Raw genomic sequence first — 11,481 nt, 5'->3', positions numbered from 1 at the left:
GAGGCGTCGATAAAGAAGGGAGAGAGAACGACAATTGCCGGCTCCTGTTTATACTTTCTTTTAAGCGTCCAACTATGGTCAATTGAAACCAGTTTCAAAATCACAGCTGTTTTTCGGTTTAGAAAAAAAAAAACAACCAACGTGGTAGTCTTGATGGAAACAGTATTATCCTTTATTAAAGTTATTTTAGTGCTAATTAAGTAGTTATTTTTAAAAAACATTTTCAAAGAGTCTAATTTTTGTATGATGAACGAGATAAAAAATGAAATGCACCAAAAAACTTCACTACCATAAACTTTTTGAATGATTTTCAATTGAATTTTTTTCTCTCCGCACAACTCCTTCACAGTCCTGCCAAGACGAGAAAATGGATCAAAAAATTGTCACACTGTTTTTTTTTTACATTTTTTTACTGTTGTTGGTCCAGGATCGAAGAAAAAAAAATTTCCGATGGTCTTGTGGGGCGTTATTAAGCAATTGCAGATTTGATTGTGATCGGCAATAATTTTCCAAAAATAAGCAAAAATTTAGTTCAATTGCATCGATTAGTGTCAAATAAATTAATAAAAAATTACAAATACATAAGAACGTGTTTTAGGAGCAGATGCTCACTGAATACTGCCCGATTTAGGCCCGGGCGAAAGAGGTTAAGAAACAGAGTTTAGAAATGACTTTCTCGATGTGTTTTTTTGCTGGATTTTCTTTTTATTCCCTGGTATTCCATTTTTAAGTCTGCAATCCCAACCCTCACTAATGTCTTCATTTCTATTTTAAAGAATGGAAAATTAGAAAATTGTCAAATATTCACCCACTAAACCTGGCAGATGGCACGTTCGTGTCTGGAGCGTGATTACTGAAAAGCTTTCTTTTATTGCTAAACTTGCATGTCTGACCACCGTCAGGCGCAAGAATGTTTACAATCGTGATTTCTTATCGGTGCCAACAACGGTAAAGATATGGCGCGACCAGAACTTGATCGTCCATTTGCGCCAGAATCGCTAGCCCTCCGACATGTCGGGCGATAGAGGGGCGAAATTTAGTCACACAACGCCCGTAATGGCTCGAAGAAAGCTCCACTAATCCTTTATAAGCATAAGATTCTCGCCGGCTCGTTGACCGTTCGCTTATGACTAACGCCAGTCCCCATGATGGGAAGTCTAGGAGAGAGTTTTATTAATTACTATACGTCCGCGATTTGCCGCCGAAATGGTAAAATGGCGTGAAACACTTTTTTCCACCCCCGACTAGCCGGTGTGATTTGCTTTCTGTTGTTAATTTATTCGACTCTGTTCGGTGCCATTTTGATTGGCTTTTGGAAGGCTCTAGATTTCAACACGAGAGTGCTATGATGGCTTGCCACGAACGGTGATTGCGCCAACGTTCTGTACGATAATGTCGGATTGGAGCTGCTTGTACTCTTTCCAGCTTTCCTCTGTCTTCCGATACATTTTATTTCACGGAACGTGGAGCTGAACATCCAGTTTTGGGTATATTAATTCAATTGCGTACGCATAAATCCTTCTCAAGTTATGCCGTAGCGTGGTCATAGAAGCACTTGGAACACAGTCTTTCGTTGGTGCGTTGCTGCGAAATGCGAATAATGGGCACCACCCACCACCACCACCAGTACCACCGGAAGCATTCTGCGTCCACGCCGGACCACAACCACGTGGTGATTGTCGCACGGAAATTGGTTCTGGTAACGATTAAAACCGGCAATAACGGTCGCTCATGTTCAGCAAGCATACGATTGGGGTCCCATCAGGCACGCCGATCCATCATCTGGTCACTTACTTAGTCGTTTCAGGATAATCCCAGACAGTATTTCTTCATTTCATTTTGTTTTTGAAAATAAAGAAACTTTGACTGAGAACGGCTGGTTGGTTGGTTTAATCGCCCTTTTCTGCTAATTATCGATTAAAATCAAGCTTTGAATAGTGCCGAGGTCAGTGCACCTTCGTTGAAAATATTGAGCAGTATTTTTTAATTTGGTTTCAATTACGCCTATCAGCCGTTGCACCGATCTTCTTCTTCTTCTTCTTGACGTAGCGACCTTGTTAGTCATGCTTGCTCGTTAAGGGCTTACGAGACTTGTTTCCCTGTTGTACGTGGATAGTCAGTCCTCTCGTACAGGGGAGGGTCCGGTCTCGGTTGCGATTCGAACCCACGCCGTCGAGACGTAAGAAGTAGACGGAACGAAGAAAGTATTTGTTTTAATATGGCTGTAGTTCTGCTGGTAGAAGAATGATTTACTGTTTGCATTGTTAGGGAATCATGAGGACATCCACTAGTGTATGCAGATTGGTAGTAACATTCTAGCATTTCAAACTTGTAGATTCTTGATTGTTTACTAATTTATTGGCATCTGTGTGGCACGAACAGGCTTGTTTAAGGTGCATTGTAAGACACATCGAGTTTCTTTTCTGTGTGCTTAATTTAATCGAGGAGCGTCAGAACTAACATTACTTCAGTGAAATACCAAAAACATCCAATCGTTGGATCTAATAGAACCGAATATGATAGTGACCAAAAGTTAGCTTAAGGAAAGACATTTTCAAAACGAACAAACACATTAGTGATTTGATCACCTCCGGTGTTTCTCCATTTTTCGGTTCTTCTTATCACATAGTTTTCCAATTCATCCTGAAATGCTTCGTTTACGCTAGCTGATTAGCAAAATCGAGGTACAACAATAAAAGAAAAGATAGACATTAATCATTCAACATTGTAAATACCTACTGTCTGTACAACTTCTTGCATTAACTTTAACACTTCGTAATTACGATGTAAAATTAATAATAACGCAGAATAAAAGCAAAACTGTATTTGTCAAATGAGCACCGTAAAAGTAACACACCTTTTTACATTGAGAAATCCGAAAAACTAAGAAGTAACATTGTTAGTTCTTTCCCTTCATGTCCAGAGGGCCTGAACGTTGCACGCGAACCTCAAGACGAGACGCGATCGTAGGTACCACATCGACGATACGCCCGCCCTGGAAGTGCTACACGCTCTCTACTCGAAAACGGCCCACGAAATCCCTTCCAAAGTGGACACGAGCCAGGATCCAATCTGTTGCCTGGCATTGACGGAAATTTTGCTTTTGATCGGCCGGGAGAGCCGTGGCCTCATCCACGAGTATACTCTTCCTCGCCTGGTGCTGCGTAACCGATACTTTCTTTAGACGCGCAGCTACAAGCTGGCGATCAACTGGTTCTTGACCCGAGCGGCCATGATCGATGTTGGCTCTTTGTGATGACACAACAAGCAACGAACTGGAGCAATCGAGCGGCCACATCGAACGAAAGGACGTGTCGATCGTCTGCTGGACGAAGGACAACCCGCTGCTGTTGGCATCATAGAGAAGACTCTATGGCACTCAACTCCTGTGGAAGTGAGTCCTCAACTGCTGGACGACATCATCAAGGGTGGAGGACTTGCTTGCGCACGTTTCATGAGGATAACCCACACCCGCGGCTGTGGAGACTGCTGGCGATGGAATCGCTGGAGAAGCTGGACCGAGAGAAGGCCGAAGCGGTATTCGTGCGATGCAGCAACTATCCGGGCATTCAGCTGATTAAGCGCCTCAGGACAATCCAGCTAGAAGCGCTCCAACATGAGCCGAGATCGGCCTATTTTTCGGCGAGTTCGATGAGGCGGAAAAGTTGTACATGGACGTGGGTGGACGGAATTCCGTCGTTGGGTTGCGTCAAACGCTGTTTCGTGATTGGTTTCGCATGGTCCAGATGTATCGGATTGGACCGGGCACGTCCGACCAGCAGATGGAGAACGCGTGGCGTGAGATCGGCCACCATCACAGCGCCAAGGAGTACTACGAGAAGGTCCACCACGTCGAGTTAATACGAATTAATAGATGATTAACGTGATCAAGCTGACAACTTTTGATTTAATTACTCCTAGTAGAAAGAAAACTATACGTTCAAAAGGTAAATAGGTAAATAAGACACTGGACCAGTACTTTACAATGATACTTACTCTGCCCACCTAAAGCGAAGGTACCGATAGAAGGGTTGATAAACTAGAACCACACTTTACCGTCCTTAGCACGGATAAGAAAAATGGATATTTCGATGTACACATTTTGAATCTTGAAGAGGTTTACCGAATTCCTGTGAACGAAAGAACTCACCACAAATCTACACACCTTTCGGATATTTTTTTATTTTATTTACTATCATGCATGTTGTTTACTGGAGGTAGTACATAAATGCGAGTTTATTGCCCAACAAGTTTCTTATCCTTACATTAACATTGCTTTTGTACAATTTTGACTATGATTAGTTTTTTTTAACACGGACGTTTTACTTAATGTTTTATCAAATTTACAAGATTTCTATTTTACAACTAACAAAAAGATTGAATTGAAAACATCTAACTTTGCGGCCGCATATATTTATCTAGATTGATGAACCAAATTCGTTAAGATAATTCACATCGTTTGGGCTTGTTGTTAATTCCGCGTCAATCCATTATTCCCAAATTTGATTTAATTTCGACAAAAATTTCATGTTTTGCGTCCAAAGTAGAATATTGCCTCCAATCTGTTAAAAACCTATCAATAGTCGTCCTCGTTAGGTTTGATTCTCTCAAGCGTTTTGAAAACATCGACGCCCATTCTTTAGCCGAAACAGAATTATTTGCAGGCAACTCCTTGCGTATAATATACTCTGCAACGTGAACATTATTCAACAACCCATAATGAAACACATTATGATTTTCGGAATCCACTTGACCGAAGCAATCAAAAGGGTCTTTCTCCATCAAATAAGTGAATATTTCCAGTTTGTTTGCAGCATTTTCACTGTTGCACACGCAGTAGAAGAAAGCGTTCCAGTTCTTTTCTTTTTGATTGATTTCCTTAACATTAAAAGCATAATGTTCAATGAGACATTTCGCCAAAGTTAACCAACCCTCCATGCAAGCGATATGCAGAAGATTCCTTCCCAATTTTTCGTCTCTGTAGTCCAGTTGTCCAGTTGTTTTCAAGTAATCGCAAATGATCTTAACCGACTTTTCATCAAACAAATTATTTTGCTCAAATTTAAGAATCTTGCTGTAGCTATTGAGGTAAGCATTTTTTAACTTTGCCATCAACATAGGGATTCGCTCTTCGATAGGAAGATGTTCCTGCAATTTATACTCTCGTTTGAAAATATCCACACCAATTTCTTCATTATTAACCGTCGCATACCAAAAGACGCTCTTTCCCTTCGAATCCAGTTGACCGAAGCAATCGAAAGGGTTTTTCTCCATCAAATAAGTGAATATTTCCAGTTTGTTTGAAGCATTTTTACTGTTGTACACGCTGTAAAAGAAAGCGTTCCAGTTGTTATTGTTTTCATTGATTTGCTTCGCATTAAAACCATAATGTTCAATGAGACATTTCACCAAAGTTAACCAACCCTCCTCACAAGCGATATGCAGAAGATTCCTGTCCAAGTAAACGTCTCTGTAGTGCAGTTCTCCAGTTGTTTTCAAGTAATCGCAAATGATCTTTACCGACTTTTCATCAACCAAATGATTTTGCTCAAATTTAAGAATCTTGCCGTAGCTATTGAGGTAACCATTTTTTAACTTGTCCATCAACACAGGGATTCGCTCTTCGGTAGGAAGATGTTCATGCAATTTACACTCTCGTTTGAAAATATCCACACCAATTTCTTTATTATTATCCGTCGCATACCAAAAGACGCTGTTTCCCTTCGAATCCAGTTGACCGAAGCAGTCGAAAGGATCTTTCTCCATCAAATAAGTGAATATTTCCAGTTTGTTTGCAGCATTTTCACTGTTGCACACGCAATAGAAGAAAGCGTTCCAATTGTTTTCTTTTTCATTGATTTCCTTTGCACCAAAATCATAATATTCAATGAGACATTTCGCCAAAGTTAACCAACCTTCTCTGCAAGCGCTTTGCAGAAGATTCTGACCCGTTTCTTTTTCTCTGTAGTTCAGTTCTCCAGTTGTTTTCAAGAAATCGCAAATGATCTTTACCGACTTTTCATCAACCAAATGATGTTGCTCAAATTTACGAATCTTGCCGTAGCTATAGAGGTTACCATTTTTTAACTTTGCCATCAACACAGGGATTCGCTCTTCGATAGGAAGATGTTCCTGCAATTTACACTCTCGTTTGAAAATATCCTCACCAATTTTTTCATTATAAGCCGTCGCATACCAAAAGACGCTCTTTCCCTTCGAATCCAGTTGACCGAAGCAGTCGAAAGCATCTTTCTCCATCAAATAAGTGAATATTTCCAGTTTGTTTGAAGCATTTTTACTGTTGTACACGCTGTAAAAGAAAGCGTTCCAGTTGTTATTTTTTTCATTGATTTCCTTCGCATCGAAACCATAATATTCAATGAGACATTTCGCCAAAGTTAACCAACCCTCTCTGCAAGCGATATGAAGAAGATTCCAGCCCCAGTAAACGTCTCTGTAGTCCAGTTCGTCAGTTTTTTTCAAGTAATCGCAAATGATCTTTACCGACTTTTCATCAACCAAATGATTTTGCTCAAATTGAAGAATCTTTCCGTTGCTATTGAGGCGAGAATTTTTCAGCTTGTCCATCAACACAGGGATTCGCTCTTCGATAGGAAGATGTTCCTGCAATTTACACTCTCGTTTGAAAATATCCTCACCAATTTTTTCATTATAAGCCGTCACATACCAAAAGACGCTCTTTTCCTCCGAATCCAGTTGACCGAAGCAGTCGAAAGGATCTTTCTCCATCAAATAAGTGAATATTTCCAGTTCGTTTGCTGCATTTTCACTGTTGCACACGCAGTAGAAGAAAGCGTTCCAGTTGTATTCTTTTTCATTGATTTCCTTCGCATCGAAACCATAATGTTCAATGAGACATTTCGCCAAAGTTAACCAACCTTCCATGCAAGCGATATGCAGAAGATTCCTACCCGTTTCTTCGTCTCGGTGGTTCAGTTCTCTAGTTGTTTTCAAGTAATCGCAAATGATCCTTAATGACTTTTCATCAACCAAATGATTTTGCTCAAATTTACGAATCTTGCCGCAGCTATTGAGGTCATCTTTTAACTTGTCCATCAACACAGGGATTCGCTCTTCGATAGGAAGATGTTCCTGAAATTTACACTCTCGTTTGAAAATATCCACAGCAATTTCATCAATATTATCCGTCGCATACCAAAAGACGCTCTTTCTCTCCGAATCCAATTGACCGAAGCAATCGAAAGGGTCTTTCTCCATCAAATAAGTAAATATTTCTAGTTTGTTGGCAGCATTTTTACTGTTGCACACGCAATAGAAGAAAGCGTTCCAGTTGCTTTCTATTTCATTGATTTCCTTCGCATCAAAACTATAATGTTCAATGAGACATTTCGCCAAAGTTAACCAACCCTCCATGCAAGCGATATGCAGAAGATTCCAGCCCCAGTAAACGTTTCTGTAGTTCAGTTCACCAGTTGTTTTCAAGTAATCGCAAATGATCTTTACCGACTTTTCATCAACTAAATGATTTTGCTCAAATTTAAGAATCCTGTCGTAGCTATTGAGGTCAGAATTTTTTAACTTGTCCATCAAAACAGGGATTCGCTGTACGATGGGAAGATGTTCCTGAAATTTACACTCTCGTTTGAAAATATCCACAGCAATTTCATCATTATTATCCGTCACATACCAAAAGACGCTTCTTCCCTTCGAATCCAGTTGACCGAAGCAATCGAAAGGGTCTTTCTCCATCAAATAAGTAAATATTTCTAGTTTGTTGGCAGCACTTTTACTGTTGCACACGGAGTAGAAGAAAGCGTTCCAGTTGCTTTCTATTTCATTGATTTCTTTCGCATCAAAACTATAATCTTCAATGAGACATTTCGCCAAAGTTAACCAACCTTCCCAGCAAGCGATATGCAGAAGATTACTGCCCGTTTTGACGTCTCTGTAGTCCAGTTCTCCAGTTGTTTTCAAGTAATCGCAAATGATCTTTACCGACTTTTCATCAACCAAATGATTTTGCTCAAATTTAAGAATCTTGGCGTAGCTATTGAGGCGAGAATTTTTTAACTTGTCCATCAAAACAGGGATTCGCTGTACGATGGGAAGATGTTCCTGAAATTTACACTCTCGTTTGAAAATATAAACAGCAATTTCATCATTATTAGCCGTCGCATACCAAAAGACGCTCATTCCCCGCGAATCCAGTTGACCGAAGCAATCGAAAGGATCTTTCTCCATCAAATAAGTGAATATTTCTAGTTTGTTGGCAGCATTTTTACTGTTGCACACGCAGTAGAAGAAAGCGTTCCAGTTGTTTTCTTTTTCATTGATTTCCTTCGCATCAAAACCATAATGTTCAATGAGACATTTCGACAAAGTCAACCAACCCTCCATGCAAGCGATATGCAGAAGATTCTGACCCGTTTTGACGTCTCTGTAGTCCAGTTCTCCAGTTGTTTTCAAGTAATCGCAAATGATCTTTACCGACTTTTCATCAACTAAACTATTTTGCTCAAAGTGAAGAATCTTACCGTAGCTATTGAGGCGTGAATTTTTTAACTTGTCCATCAAAACAGGGATTCGCTGTACGATGGGAAGATGTTCCTGAAATTTACACTCTCGTTTGAAAATATAAACAGCAATTTCATCATTATTAGCCGTCGCATACCAAAAGACGCTCATTCCCCGCGAATCCAGTTGACCGAAGCAATCGAAAGGATCTTTCTCCATCAAATAAGTGAATATTTCTAGTTTGTTGGCAGCATTTTCACTGTTGCACACGCAGTAGAAGAAAGCGTTCCAGTTGTTTTCTTTTACATTGATTTCCTTCGCATCAAAACCATAATGTTCAATGAGACATTTCGCCAAAGTTAACCAACCCTCCTCACAAGCGATATGCAGAAGATTCTGACCCGTTTCTTCGTCTCTGTAGTCCAGTTCTCCAGTTGTTTTCAAGTAATCGCAAATGATCTTTACCGACTTTTCATCAACTAAACTATTTTGCTCAAAGTGAAGAATCTTACCGTAGCTATTGAGGCGTGAATTTTTTAACTTGTCCATCAAAACAGGGATTCGCTGTACGATGGGAAGATGTTCCTGAAATTTACACTCTCGTTTGAAAATATAAACAGCAATTTCATCATTATTAGCCGTCGCATACCAAAAGACGCTCATTCCCCGCGAATCCAGTTGACCGAAGCAATCGAAAGGATCTTTCTCCATCAAATAAGTGAATATTTCTAGTTTGTTGGCAGCATTTTCACTGTTGCACACGCAGTAGAAGAAAGCGTTCCAGTTGTTTTCTTTTTCATTGATTTCCTTCGCATCAAAACCATAATGTTCAATGAGACATTTCGACAAAGTTAACCAACCCAAACAGCAAGCGATATACAGAAGATTCTGACCCGTTTTGACGTCTCTGTAGTCCAGTTCTCCAGTTGTTTTCAAGTAATCGCAAATGATCTTTACCGCCTTTTCATCAACCAAATGATTTTGCTCAAATGGAAAAATCATGCCGGCGCTATTGAGGTCAGAATTTTTTAACTTGTCCATCAACACAGGGATTCGCTCTTCGATAGGAAGATGTTCCCGCAATTTACACTCTCGTTTGAAAAAAATCTTACTAATTTCTTCATTATTATCTCTCGCATACCAAAAGACGCTCTTTCCCTTCGAATCCAGTTGACCGAAGCAATCGAAAGGATTTTTCTCCATCAAATAAGTGAATATTTCCAGTTTTTTCGAAGCATTTTTATTGCTGCACACGCAGTAGAAGAAAGCGTTCCAGTTTTTTTCTTTTTCATTGATTTCCTTCGCATCAAAACCATAATGTTCAATGAGACATTTCGCCAAAGTTAACCAACCCTCCTCACAAGCGATATGCAGAAGATTCTGACCCGTTTCTTCGCCTCTGTAGTCCAGTTCTCCAGTTGTTTTCAAGTAATCGCATATGATCTTTACCGACTTTTCATCAACCAAATGATTTTGCTCAAATGGAAAAATCATGCCGGCGCTATTGAGGTCAGAATTTTTTAACTTGTCTATCAACACAGGGATTCGCTCTTCGATAGGAAGATGTTCCTGCAATTTACACTCTCGTTTGAAAATATCCTTACCAATTTCAACATTATAACGAATCGCATACCAAAAGACGCTCTTTCCCTCCGAATCCAGTTGACCGAAGCAGTCGAAAGGGTCTTTCTCCATCAAATAAGTGAACATTTTCAGTTTGTTTGCAGCATTTTTACTGTTGTCAACGCAGTAGAAGAAAGCGTTCCAGTTCTTTTTTTTTTCGTTGATTTCCTTTGCATCAAAACCATAATCTTCAACGAGACATTTCGCCAAAGTCAACCAACCCTTCAAGCAAGCAAAATGCAGAAGATTCTTACCCGTTTCTTCGTCTCTGTAGTGCAGTTCTCCAGTTGTTTTAAAGTAATTGAACATGATCGTTACCAACTTTGCAGCAAACATATTATTTGGCCTAAACAAAAACCAATTACCGTAAATGCAGTAAGAATCTTTTAATTTGTCCATCAACACAGGGATTCGCTGTTCGATAGGAAGATGTTCCTGCAATGTACACTCCCGTTTGAAAATATCCTTACCAATTTTTTTATTGATAACCGTTGCATACCATAAGACGCTCTTTCCATTCGAATCCAGTTGACGGAAGCAGTCGAAAGGGTCTTTCTCCATCAAATAAGTGAACATTTCCCGTTTGTTTGCAGCATTTTCCCTGCTGCACACGCAGTAGAAGAAAGCGTTCCAGTTCTTTTCTTTTTCATTGATTTCCTTTGCATCGAAACCATAATGTTCAATGAGACATTTCGCCAAAATTAACCAACCCATCCAGCAAGCGATATGCAGAAGATTCATGCCCGTTTCTTCGGATCTGTAGTCCAGTTCTGCAGTTGTTTTCAAGTAATCGCAAATGATCTTTACCGACTTTTCATCAACCAAATTATTTTGCACAAATTTAAGAATCTTGTCGTAGCTATTGAGGCGAGAATTTTTCAACTTGTCCATCAACACAGGGATTCGCTCTTCAACAGGAAGATGTTCCTGCAATTTACACTCTCGTTTGAAAATATCCTTACCAATTACTTCATTATTAACCGTCGTATACCAAAAGACGCTCTTTCCCTCCGAATCCAGTTGACCGAAGCAGTCGAAAGGGTCTTTCTCCATCAAATAAGTGAATATTTTCCGTTTGTTTGAAGCATTTTCATTGTTGGCAACGCAGTAGAAGAAAGCGTTCCAGTTATCCTCTTTTTCATTGATTTCCTTCGCATCTAAACCATAATGTTCAATGAGACATTTTCCCAAAACAAACCAACCTTTCGTTATGGCGATATGTAAAAGATTCCTATCATTTTCATCGTGGTATTGAAGTTCCTCGATTGATTTCAGAGTGTCACAAATCAATGTACATCCCGTCTCATCATATAAATGTGTGTTTGGAAGAAGTTTTAATATTTCCTTTGCATTGAAGCCTGA

Source organism: Anopheles coustani, chromosome 3 (assembly GCF_943734705.1).
Source record: "Anopheles coustani chromosome 3, idAnoCousDA_361_x.2, whole genome shotgun sequence".
In the NCBI taxonomy this organism is placed as follows: Eukaryota; Metazoa; Arthropoda; class Insecta; order Diptera; family Culicidae; genus Anopheles; species Anopheles coustani.
Note: the sequence above shows the minus strand (reverse complement) of the source record.